At 36.7% G+C, this 14,158-nt stretch overlaps 1 long non-coding RNA gene across 2 annotated transcripts in view; it reads right to left on the reverse strand.

Moving 5' to 3' along the window:
- Positions 1-12,077, reverse strand: part of LOC306663527 — a 51,955-nt gene extending 39,878 nt beyond the window's left edge. The window contains exons 1-2 of one of the 2 annotated variants that reach the window (XR_013764457.1): positions 11,960-12,077; positions 6,622-6,683 (exon numbers count right to left, since the gene is read on the reverse strand). This is a non-coding gene — a long non-coding RNA (uncharacterized lncRNA). Of the gene's footprint in view, positions 1-6,621; positions 6,684-10,760; positions 11,304-11,959 lie in introns of those variants that run through there. The other variant, XR_013764458.1, reaches the window with a different exon arrangement.
- Positions 12,078-14,158: the final 2,081 nt, after the last annotated feature.

Genomic DNA, 14,158 nt, shown 5'->3' on the forward strand with positions numbered 1-14,158 from the left:
AGGATAAGATTTTTTTTAAATATGTCTGATTTTAAGCAATGGTGAAACACAACTATAATGCCAGTTACTGGGTAGTCTGAGACAGAGGATTACAAACTCCTTGCCAGTCTGGGCAATTTAGTGAGATGCTGTTTTAAAAATTGATTAATTAAAATATATCTGACTTTAAAAAAAAACACCTTGTATTAGACTGTATAAAGAATTCTTACAATTCAGTAAGTACAGAAAGTACTGTACTAAAATATGGGAAAATAGGGCTGGGGAGATAGCTCAGTCGGTAGAGTGCCTGCCTTGCAAGCACAAGGCCCTGGGTTTGTCCCCAGCACCGCAAAAAAATAAAGGGAAAATAAATTGAATAGACAATTCACCAAAGAAGATACACAAATGGCTTAGAAACACATGGGAAGATTCTCAGCTTCGTTAGTCCTTTGAGAATCCAAATTAAAACCACAATGAGATATCACGGCATACACACCAGCAATGTTAAATTAAAAAGAGTAAAAATACTAAGTGTTGGAGAGGATACAGAGCAACTGGAATCCTTATTCACTGTTGAGTTTGGTGGTTTCTTATAAAGTTAGACACAAACTTGCTATATAACCAAGGAATTCCATCCTGAAGTATTTCCCCAGAAAAAATGAAAAGCATTTCTTACACAAAGATTTTATCTGAAGATTCATAGCATCTTTATTCATGACCATAACTGTGAAATATTCATTCAATGTAACACTACTCAACAAAAAGAAGGAACTATGGATGCATGCTATAACACAGATAAGTATAAAAATAGTATACTAAGTAAAAAAAAAAAAAAAAGTGGTAGGTTTCAAGAGGTGACATATTATGATTCCATTTATGTGAAATTTTTAAAAGGAAAACTGTAGAAACAGAATACAAAACAATGATGTTTGCCAGACACCTGAGGTGGGGATGGAGAATAACTCTAAAGGTGAGTAGGAAAATTTTCAGGTTGTTAGAAATGTTCTCTGTCATCATGTTGGTCCTATTATCAAAACGTACTAAATTTAAGACTTAAAATAGAATTCTATTTTATGTAAATTCTACCTCAAGAAAACTACCTTAGAAACACATAAAAATAAACAAGTAAAAGAGGATTATTGTCCCACTCATGAATGTTATAGTCTCTTGATCAATTCCCAAACCTGAGCTAGTTTTCCAAATCTGGAAACTGTTGATTTAAAGAGGTTGGAGCCAGGCACAGTGGCACACACCTGTAATTCCAGCAACTCTGGAGGCCGAGGCAGAAGAATTGTGAATTCAAAGCCAGCCTCAGCAATTTAGCAAGGCCCTAATCAACTTAGCAAGGCTCTGTCTCAAAATAAAATAAAAAATAAAAAGGTGTGGGGATAAGGCTCACTGGTTGAGTGCCCCAGGTTCAATCCCCAATACCAAAAAAAAAAAAAAAAAAAGTTGTTGGAAACTATTCTATGTAAGCATATATGAATATACCACAATGAATCCCAATTTACGTATAATTATAATGCACCAAGAGAGACTAGTAGAGGAAGGGGACTAGAAGAGGGAAGAGGGGAGGGAACATAGAAATACTGAGGAATGAAATGGAGCAAATATTAGAGGCATGCATTAATAGTTACAATGAACCCCACTATCATGCATAATTATAATGCACTAGTAAAAAGACATAATAAAAGAAACAAAGAGGTGGCTGAGCTTGCAGGAGAAAGGACAAAGCAACACTACAGAAAGTATATAATGTTATATTGCTTCCAATCCTTCCCCCAAAGGATTCTACAAGCCTTTTGTTCAGGTGACTTGTTCACTAGGAAAAGAAAAAAAACTTACACATTTCATGGACTGTCAAAGGATCTGAGCTAACATCACTGACATCATCACCCTAAACCAGAAGCATCATCATTGTCCTGTTGTGAGAATGCGGAACTTGTGAAGGCCAGATAACAAACGGAGTCCAACCCAAAACTGAGTCTGCTAAGTCTGTGGACTCGACTATTGGTCATTATCCATGACTACTGAATAGATTGTTGGTAATGGTATATTTGGCAGTGTGAGTGACCTTTATATGAGATCTCCAACTACCACAAGCTGTGTTATCATGTGATCTCATGACCAGGTCAGATCAGCATAGTCTCAGAGACCTTGTATGTTGCTATGGATTAGGTAAGTGTGTCCTTTTCTATCCAAATAAGAAAGAAAATTGGAAACAGTTTACATCTCTATGGAATAAACAATATATATTTTTGATTTTGTCCATGGACTCTGTTAATTCTCCTACTCTCTGTCATAATATAGACTCAAGAAATCTGAGTCATTTGTATATCCTACAGAATATTATGTTGATCCATTACATCAATGACAGCACATTGGTAGAGTAAGATGAGCAAACAGTGTCCGCAGATCTTGATAAAAACATGTGCTTCAGAGGATGGAAAATAAGCTTTATGAACCTTCAGGGACCTACCACTTCAGTAAAGTTTTGGGGATCCAGGGATTAGGAACATATCTGGATAACCCCTGTAAAGTAAAATTCAAATTGCTGATCATGTATCCTCTCCTACAAAGAAGGAGGCATAACACCTTGTAGGCCTCTTCAGCTGCACTGCACAAGTCCAAATATGGTGCCAGTACCCCTGCTACTTCAGCCACAGGATACAGAAGACTGAAAGGTGTTAACTGCCAGTGGTGGAAAAACAGTACAGAGTATATTACCAGCCTTAGCAAGAAATATATTAATGCAAGTCCTTGGTATTCAGAAGTATGAAAGAACTCCAAGGATCTGCGTTAATTCTACATGTGTTTTGAGACAAAGCTCTTGGTATATGTTTGGGTCAGGTAATGATATAATGCTTGAGCAAAGGTTCCTAAATGATTATTCATCCAAAAGTTCCCTTTGTGACCTAGTTTCTGTTAGATCTGCCAAGTCATACACTTGGGTTGGTCTAGCAGCAACACATTGTAGGATGGAAATGATACTTGAAAGATTAGAAGACATAAACAAGCCACATGAGTATTTAGCTTGTTCTTGTCATCCAACATGGTTGCAACAGCACCACCTTCCTCATGCTCATATAATGTGGGAGATCTAATACCACTAGTTTACTCAGAGAAAAGGAAGATGCTGAACTTGAAAGCTAAAAAGAAAGGGAAAATATTCAAAATACACAGAGCTTTGGGTGGTGAATCTGATCATCCACTTTGTGTAGAAGCAGATTAGAAAATATATGGACTCATGGGCGGTCAGCTGGTCAAGAGCTTGAGAAGAGAAAAATTGAAGACAAGGAGTTCTAGGGTAGAAGCACACAGAAAGACATATGGGAATATGTACTTGCATTGCACTTCAAGATGCATCCAAAAGTATTCATCACACAAGATGCACTAAACAACTAAGTAGACCAAATATATCAGCCAGTTGATATTAGACTTCATCAGTATCCACCTCAATATTGGCACAACAAGCACCTTAAAAAAGTTGCCATGGTAGGAGAGGTGGATGCTATGTAAGGACCAAACAGTATGAACTTTCACTGATCAATACCAACCTAGCTAGCTGCTGGTGTCTCTGGATAACCAGCCTACCAGCAAGAGACTAAAGTTGAACCCCACATATACCAATTCTTCAAGGAGACTGATCATTCACTTAATGGTAGGTTGACTACACTGAATTTCTTGTGTAAATAAGGGCCAGTGATACTGTCCCTAAGGACCAGTATCTATTAGAGTAATAGATACTTGTTCCAATTATGATTTTTCCTTTCATTCCTACATACTCTCAGCCAGGACCACTATCTGGGGCTTTTAGAGTAACTGTTTCACAGACATAGAATCAAGTGTGAAATATGGCATCTGACCAGGATACCTACTTCACAGTGAAGGAGGTACAGAAATGGGACCATGTCCACAGGATCCACTGTTTGTATTACATTTTAAATCATCCTGTGGCACCAGGCCTCATAAAACACTAGAAAGACTTGCTGGAATCACAACTGAAAATCTGAAAATCAGCTTGGAGACAACACTCTGCTAGGATGTGGGGTCATCCTCCAGGATGCAGAATGTGCTGAAACAGGGACATTATATTTGTGTTGCAAGAATATATGGGTATGAGAACCCAAGGATGAAAGAAGAAGCAGGACCCTTTGCATCATTCTAAAAGTCCTAAGGAACCTACTGTGTTCCCTTCAACTCCAGACTCTTAGAATCCTTGGTCCCCAAAGAAGGCACTCCTGCAAGACACAATAAAGGATGCCAGAGAACTTAAAGCTACAGCTGTGTCCATGGATTAATAGGCTAGAAGAATCAGATTTTGGCAGAGGAAATGGATCTTGATCTCCAAGAGGAAGTAGGACTGCTATTACACTATAGGGGCAGAGAGGAACACATGTAGAATTCAGATGACCACTGAGTATTTGTTAGTAATTCCCTTGTTTAGTCATGACCAAGGATGGACAAACACAGCAATCCTGGACTCAGAAGAGATGGTCTTTGAGCATCAAGAAAGCTACCTGCTACAGAGGTGAGGGCTAAGAACAAAAGTAATTTAGGATGAAGAGGTGTAAAGTGAGAAGATGGAGCTAGTTAATAGTTCTAAGACTAAACATAGTAACAATGTGTCCCTCTAAACTTCCTCTTCCTAGTTGCCTACCAAAAGAGAAGTCAGCTGCAATCCTGAGGAACTATTTCCCAAATTGGTATGAAGAGGACACTCAGACCCTCTTCCAGAAAAGGGCATACATCTAAGGAGGGTGTTCAGTCAACATCCGCCCCTGTTAAGGCCTCCATGACTGCCTTGGCTTTTGAAATGAGGTCACATGTTCTCAGGGTGGCAACAGACAGTTACTGGCAAGATTCAGCAGCAAGGGCCCAGCCATGTCCAAGTGAGAACTACTCTGGTGGGCAACCTTTGCTCCAGAGGTCTCCACAGGACTGACAGAGACTTTATGAGACTGGTAGGCCTCACGTTCTGAGAGCTCGTCTTGGCCAATCCTGTTTTGTCCCCTTTTCTTTTATAGGTGTTACTCACCAATAAATCTTCACTCCTACCTTCATCTGAGTATATGCTTCTAACATTGTACCTTTTGAAAAGAAACTTCTTTCAAAAAATTATAAAAACTCTGTATTCTGCATCCTAGTTTTAAAATTACAAGGTAAATCAACACATTGGAGCTGCTGAGAATTTCGTGTGAAAAGAAATGTTTGACTTTTCATATTCCAGACCTTCCTCAAATAATTTGACAATAAATCCCTTTTTCTTCCTAACACCCATAATATTCCACAGAAGTAATGTTCTATGAAGCACACTTTGGGAAATACTAACCAAGAGACAGTTGACCAAATTCCAGTATAGTGCTTAAGAAAAAATGAACAATCTCTAAAAACTTAACCTGCAAGTCCCCAGTACTTCGCAGTTTCCATTGCTCACAGTCACTTTGGTCCAAAACTATTAAAAGGAAAATTTCAGAAATAAATCATTTTAAGTTGTGGACTGTTTACTATTCTAATAAAATCCCATACTGCCTCTCCTCATTGATCCCGGGACATAAATCATCCCTTTTCCCCAGTGTATCTATACCATATGGACCCCCTGTCTGTTATCAGTTAGGAACTGTCTTATCATCAGATTGACTATGGTGGTAACACTGCCAGTGTTCAAATAGCCCTTACATAGTAGCCTAATTCTATGTCACAATGCCTACGTCATTCACCTCTCTTCACCTCATCACACAGGCACTGTATCATCTCACATTATCACAAGAAGGGTGAAAGCTATACAGTATAATAAAATATCTTGAAAGAAATAGACCATATTCATAAGACTTTTACTAAAGCAGATAATTATACTTGGTCTGCTTTATTATTAGCTACTGTTAGACACAAGGAAAATCATAGCATAGATAAGGTTTAGTGCTACCTATGGTTTCAGGTACCTACAGAGATCTTGGAACACCCCCACACACAGAGAGGAAGGAGTGTACTATTGTGCCTGTGTATCTTTATCTTTTTTGCATGTGCAACTCTTTCCTGGGATAGATTATCAGTCCTTCAAAAACAGAAATATAGTCTTATAAATCAGTATAACTTCAACAACTAATGATGACATGCCTTTTCCTGTATGAGTCATCAATCTCAATTTGTCTTTTATTCATGTCAAAAGTCTGCTTTAGATCATTGCTCTATATCTGCTTGGAAGCCAGATGTTACATAACCTCATCATTCCGTTTTGAATCATTTCTCATCCTGGCTATATATGATGAACCAATATTCTCTTCCTCTCTGGATAGGGTAGTGCCTTCCAGGTCACAGACAGACTCTTCATATACTCTCTTTAAGAGTATCCAGTCAAAGTACCATATTCATATGACAAATGCAATGAATACTGTCTTTACATTTTAAAAAATTTAAAAAGATTCAAAATACCAGATAATTGTCATGACTATATAATCAATCATACAAACAAGGATGCTGCCAAAATTGGAGGAGACTACTATTAATAATTAAGCCAGGACAAGACATACAAACTAGTAGTGGCCCATCAAACACACATCTTGTCAACTCAAGAGCAAATTTCCTATAAAGGTTTCATGCCATAGTTCCAGAGGAGAAGGACAATACCACCTGATGACTCACCTTTCATTCATTCATTCAACATTTATTCGCTGCCTTCTGTGTGCCATGTTCTTTACTAAGCACTGAAATGAAAAATCACAAAGTCAGTACAGTCCTTGCCTTTGTGGAATAATAGACAAAAAACAAGGGAATAACTGTGTAACTAAACTAATTACAAATTGTGATTTTTTTCAATGTTTTTATTTTTATTTTTATTTGTATAATTAGTTATACCTGACAGCAGAATGCATTTCAATTCATTGTACATGAATGGAGCACAACTATTCATTTCTCTGGTTGTACACGGTGTAGAATCACACCATTCTTTTTTTTTTTTTTAATTAAAAATCATAAATTTACATAGGGCAATATTGTTTGATTCATTGTTATTTTTTTCCCTTCCCCCCCACCCCTCCCACCCCTCTTTTCCCTCTATACAGTCCTTTCTTCCTCCATTCTTACCACCCTCCTTATCCCTAACCCTAAACCTAACCCTAACCCTAACGCTAACCCCTCCTACCCCCCATTATATGTCCTCATCCGCTTATCAGCGAGATCATTTGTCCTTTGGTTTTTTGAGATTGGCTTATCTCACTTAGCATGATATTCTCCAATTACAAATTGTGATTTTTAAATGCTATAAAGTAAACAGAAGATTTTTGAGAGAGAGGGACCTACCTGTTAGGGAAAGACTTCTCTGGAGTGATGACACTTGACATTTAATTTAAAAATGAAGTATAGTTGGCCAGAGGGCATCCGGAGGCAGAAAGTAGTGGAAATTTCAAGCTCAAAGAATAGTTAAGTGCAAAATCCCTGAAAGTTTAGTTCAAGAGAGAAAATAAAGACTTGTTCGCTCATGATTTAGAGAAGAAAAAGTATCCAAACCAGCTGGAGAGATCAGAAGTCTTGCATACTTCATCTAGAACTCTGATAAAATGATGATAGGACCTTAAGTGCCACTGCACACAGCACAGCTAATTCAGTAAGTATCCCTTGTTCCAGTTTTTAGGGGGAATGCTTTCAGTTTTTCACCATTTAGAATGATATTAGCCATGGGCTTAGCATAAATGTCCTTTACAATGTTAAGGAATGTTCCCACTATCCCTATTTTTTCTAGTGTTTTGAGCATCAGTAAGTATCTACTCTTCTAGTATAAGGCCACCCTCAGAGGCAGATTAAGCCAAAGACAGGAAAGGGTTAAAAAAGCTTAGTAAACCAACTGTGCTCACTTTCTCCACTATTTCCATGGCATAGCATGAAGAGTAGAAAAGGGTGTTATATGTTTATCTCTACAGAATTGGGACCTGATGTGTCTTTCTTCTGCATCTTCAAAAATTCTTCTGGTCTAGGCCTTTTCCAAGTGACCACAGTATGGGGAAAAATTCTCGACAAAACTTACGTAGGGCTTTTAAATTTGAATAAGATGTAAAATTAAGAGTGCACAATTAGTGACAAGGAAGCAGAGTACACTTCTTCTACCAAAAGAACCTGTGAATATAAAGTTGGGTGCATACTTTTGAAGGGCTTTATCAATAGTGAACAAAAGCCTAAATCCAAGAAAGTAATTAAAGGTCAGAGTAAAGTCATTTTCAAATTTAAAAAAATAAACAGCATTAAGCCTAAACATGAATTAATTTTAAGAAAAGAGACTCCAGCATAATTTGGGGGGTCCAAGAAAACATTGAGCTTTATTCTAGTATTTTGGGTTCAGCAAAATATATTTTGCCAAATGTTTTACCCCTTAATTCAGAAAAGGCATGCATATTTCAAAGGAAATTTAATCCATATGTTTCTGATTCATTTACACTTAATTCATCAAAATGTTGTTTTGTAAGAGTTATTTGGTGTCCAAGAAGTCTTATAAGACTCTTCTCTTTGAACCAGAAAGCTTCGCGTTGCCAGGACTAAATGGAACTTTGTTTGCAAAGAGTAGGACCTGGTGTTCCTCTAGGAAGCTTGGCCCATAAACTAGACTCTCCTCCCAGAATGATGAGGTCAAGAGTTACAGGTAATGCTGAGAATTAGCAGGGAGTCTTCAGGGAGATAAAGAGGAAACTGCCTAAGAACACTTTTCAGTGAAACGAGCTCATCATTCTGTTATTGAGAAGTTGTCTTTGTTTTCATTTTTTTATTGTGGAAAATCATTCCAATGTTTCAACAAGTAAATGAAGGACTTTGGTCCTTAGCATGGAATGTTATACTTGGTTATTAACCATGAATAAGTATGTTATTTTATAATACAATGGCAAAAGTGTATTTCCTCTGGTATTTCAAGCATTTTGTTATACAGCTTTTGAGCTTCCTCAGTGCCTTCATGCACTTCACTATTTGTTTTGGATCTCAAGAATGCTATTTTTTATTTAATTGATGTGAAAGTTTTCCCAGTAACCAGTAGGCTTTTTCTCTGGACATGTGCTTGCTTAACTTCCAAGACTTCCAATATTAGTTCTTCTGCTGCTGCTTTATTTTTAATAAGCATGCAAAAATTTTACATTTAAAACCATATTATCCTGTGATGCATTCACTGTGCTCATTAACTTGATTGTGCATATATTATGGCAAGAGTTCAAAACAACTTCTCCAATGATCCTAACATCATGATGCAGTTACACTGTTATCCCTTGATAGATGTAGAAAACCCACAGTCTCCCGAATGACAATGAGACACAGGGATCTAAAAATACAGAACTCATCAGATTCAAAATGACTATGAAGATTTCTCATGATTAAAACCATAAAATAGTTTAGTGAAAATAACTTGAGCAAAACATTAAAAAATAATTAATGTGGTTGCTATTAATATGTTTTAAATAATTTAATCTACATGTAACAGTAATTTGAAAAAGTACATACTATAAGATTATATTATTAAGTATGAACTTTTATGTTTATTATGTGAATTAACCAGATATGTAGATCTAGTGCTATAACTTCCTTTAACTTTTCATTCTAAAATATTAAATGAATAAATAAATCTCAATTTTCCTCAAAAAATTTTCCCAATTATCTGCATAAAGAATTTTGCTGAGTGAAACTCTCAAAAGCAAAGGTTAGTGAATAGGGGAATTTACAAAGAGCCTAATATGTTAAATTTTTTTCAGTCCTAAAGGATTTAACTGCATAGCACAAAGTATAATATTTTGAATTTACTGGATAATTATCTTATGTATTACCTGGTAATTATAACAAAATAGGTAGCCACAAATGAAACTTGGATTAAAACACAGTTCTATCTCTTAGGAACTACATTCCACTTACACATTTTTTTAAATCCCTATAAGCCAATTATAGATAGGGAAATATATTATTCATATCCCAAAGAGCAAAGAATTAAGCAATATATGCATAATGAAATAATAATGTTAGCTGTTTCTAACAAGTAAAGGCCCAGGTACATAATGATTCCAACATGACAAAAATTTGTTTCTCACACAATCCTAAATGGGTATTCCTGATTGTCAGAAGGCTCTATTCTAAGTAGGAATATTGGAACCAAGACTCTGAATCTTGTATCCCCACCCTTTACAACACATCACCTCCAAGATTATTTTGTTTATCTGCATCAAAAAGGAAGAAAAGAAAAGAGAGGAGATTATTATGTGAGAAAAATTCATAGGCTAGACTAGAAACAGTACATGTCACCATTTACATACCAGCAGCAAGAACTAACTCACCTGGCCACATGAAATTACAAATAAGAATGGAAATATAACTGGTTGGGTTCCTAGGAAGAAAGGGACATAGGGTAGAAGAGAACTAGCCACTCTTGTCACAACACATAAAGTGTCTCTCAGTCTCCCAGTCATGTAATAAATACCTGATAAATGTCAGTCATCAGCAATACTAATGAAGTTTTTTCTTAAATGAAGACACTTATCTTGGGGAATGCTAGTCTCATTGGCAGGATAATCAAATAAATACTTTCTAAATATTTACTTTATTAAGTGGCTAAATGAAACTCATATATATAAAACATTAAAGTGCAATAAAATGTTTTAGAGAAAAATTATAACTTAATGCTTAGGTATATCAAATAGGATTCAACACAAAAGACTTTCTATCTATGCATATTCTTTTAAAATACCATGCAAGAAAAAAGCTTTTAATAAACATCAAATATGCAGTGATCCAAGTTTAGTAGATTACAGCAAAATCCTTACTTAGATGCTTTTCAAGTCCTATTATAGCAAACCTCAAATTTCTTTGCTTCATTATCATCCTGGTGCAAAGCACATAGCTTCCATGGTGTGCAAGTTGAAAATACTTTGGTTGTCTGTGTGGAGCTTCCATTGTAACCTTCTTTTCCATCATGGAATAAGGCCCAAGTGCTCCACCAATATCTTCACATAATTTTCTTCATGTAAAGATCAAAGACTATACCTATCTCTCAATAGCAATGCAGAAAGCCTTGTAAAAAGATCATTCCTGTCTTCTTCTTCAAACAATTACTTTTCAAAAATCTCAAGTGAAAGGAAAGTTCAAGATTTTTCAGGGTCTGTCTAGTTCTAATGGCAAAGTGTTGCCAATCCAAGGGGCAGATTTCAGCAGCTTTAAAAAGAGTTAGTTAATTAAAATCACCCCTTCTCTTAACTTGCCTCTTTTTCTGTCTCTTTAGTTGGCCCAACTTATCCATTAGTATAATATTAAACAAATGAAAGCCAAAAGAAAAAAACGATCAAGGTTCTTTATGCATATTTCTAAGACCAGGCAGTGTATGCTCCAAAACCGTGTCTACCAGAGCCAAAATTGTTGTGAAAAGAAAGCAGCTTTTTAGCTGATTGAAAACTACTTGAATTCAATGCTTGTTTTACATACCAAAACAATTCATATCCTTGGAGTTTTAAAAGTAACAACAAAGCAAACACTAACTAAAATACAACAGACTCTTCTACACGTGAAATTTTGAGGGGCCTTCTGAAACGTACCCAAGAAAGCAAGTTACCTCTTAACCCTCTAAGGCAATGTCTAAGGAGGCCTCATTTTCCACCCACACCATAACTTATTAACCTTGGAAAATAAAGCTTCCCTGAATGTCCCCAACAACCTTGGCTTTCTGATCATGTGATCAGAGAAAGAAATACACTCTGGCTTTCATTAGTTTAAGGACATCTGCAAGTAGAACTTCCAACACAAAACAATCTCGGTTGCTGATCTTGTTCTCTCATCTGGACCGAACAGCGTTAGTGTCAACAACTGCAGTAAACAGCGTGGCTGGAGCTAACGTAAACATTTCAGAAATTATAAGCTTAATATCCTTGTTCAGAAGTTGGACCAAGCGATGACTAAACTCTTCTGCTCTCTAGACCACAGGCTGGAGGCTGACTTTGATATATTTCCAAAAAAGAAAATGTATCCAAACCTTCACACTGGGAGAAAAGTGACCATTCTTGGCACTGGCAGCCGATGTGGCAATAGGTGCCTTTGGTGGGTGGGTTGATGCAGAAGGTGGAACAAAGGGCAGCCATGCCCAGCCTGCTGTGGGTGGGAGGCATTCTGCAGGTCCCATTGTTATTAAAGTCAAGTCATAAAAGTAGATACTGTTTATTTCTGCGGTGGCAGTTCTTCAGCACTAGCTCCTCCTCTGGCCATATTTTTTAAAATAGCTCCATGCCATTCCTATTATGTTCAGGCTTTCTTTAGACCAAGGGCGAGACAATGGAAAAACAAACCTAAACAAAAGCAAACGGAAACTAAAGGCTTTGGGTTTACTTTATAAACATGTCAGCCACAGGTAGGTAATGACCTTCAAAGAAAGGAAGAATTTGCTGGGTCACTGGACCCAAGTGAGAATGTCGATGCCATTTATAAGTTCCTAATATTCTTTTTAGACTTTTTTTTTTTTTTGTCATCCTCAGTTTTGTGCAACCAAAGATCCTTTTGAGCTTCCTGTTTTTCCCCAAGGTTAATTGTTTATTCCATGGCTAATTCCTTGAAAAGGATAGAGAAAAAAAACTGAATGGCACCTTTTCTATCACATCATCAATAGTGTGCTCACCCCTGACCCCAGTCCAAAAGATTCGGCCCTTGCACCCCCTATTTCCAGATTTTCTGGTTAGTAGAATGCAACTGTGTTCTCCCTTCCATAATTACATTGGACAAACCTTCACAATTTAAGAATTACTTTCTCATTGGTTCTGTTAATATTGCCCTTAGCAAGGTTGAAGAATGGACCAATAGGGAATTAGGACCCATATTTGGCAGATAAGGAAGCAGTAAGCAGTGAGGGTCTGAATCGGGACTTCAACCCAGAACATCAGATGCTGACCTTCAGACTCACTCTACTACATTGTGCTCTCTCTCCACAAAAGTGAGGAGCTGAATTAAAATAAGACCCACTTTGCATCTCATACTTATAGACTTTTCTGGATTCATAGTGGCTCAGAGAAGGAAGTAGCCAGAGCATGCCTATAAAATGCACAAAAACATTGTTTACTTAGGTCCTTCACAGAATACTCTTTTCCAGAAATGCTGAACACTGCAAAGAATAAAATCAAATAATATTAAACCACCATCATAAGAGTTCATAGTTCAGCTATTAAGATGTGGTTTCAAATTATAGCAGAAATATTCATATTGTAAATTCAAAATTATTTTTAAAGTGTAAAATGCTCAAAAAGGAGAAAGATGCCATGTCAGGAACCACTAAAATCCTGGTTAAGAAATGATAATATTGTGACAGTCACTGTATCTTTACCTACCATTGTGCTTAAAGAATCCACGGTTTTTACTAATTGAAATTTTTGCTTACCATCCGTGTAAGGATACTGATGAGTTACTTTCCACTCAGATTTCTCTTCCATCTCTCTTCAATCTAAAGTCTTCCAGCTGGTCATACACTTTACATGAAGCCTCTTTTTGCTTCCAATCACCAATCTTATTCCTCCATGTATATAAAACATTTTGCCTATGCCACATTTAAGCAGAAATCTCTCTGTTGCAAATGACAGAAGAATCTCAGTTTAGCTTAAGCCAAAATGGGAATTTTGTGGTTCAATTTGCAAAAATAAGTGTCTGTGTGTTCATTATAACTTACAATCCTGGACCAAAGACCAAACTTGATCTCTTTTTCTTTTAATTCATTTTTATTGTAAACAAATGGGATACATCTTGTTTCTCTGTTTGTACATGAAGTAGAGGCATACTGTTTGTATAATCATACATTTACATAGGGTAATAGTTTTTGATTCATTCTGTTACTCCCCCCCACCCCTCCCACCCCTCTTATCCCTCTATACAGTCCCTCCTTCCTCCATTCTTGCCCCCCCCATTATGTGTCATCATCCGCTTATCAGTGAGATCATTCGTCCTTTAGTATTTTGAGATTGGCTTATCTCACTTAGCATGATATTCTCCAATCTCAATCTCATCCATTTGCCTGCAAATGCCATAATTTTATTATTTTTTATGGCTGGGTAATATTCCATTGTATATATATACCACAGTTTCTTTATCCATTTATCAATCAAATGGCATCTAGGTTGGTTCCACAATCTGGCTATTGTGAATTGAGCAGCTATGAACATTGATGTGGCTGTATCTTTGTAGTATGCTGATTTTT

Source organism: Sciurus vulgaris (assembly GCF_902686455.1).
Source record: "Sciurus vulgaris genome assembly, chromosome: 6".
NCBI lineage: Eukaryota > Metazoa > Chordata > Mammalia > Rodentia > Sciuridae > Sciurus > Sciurus vulgaris.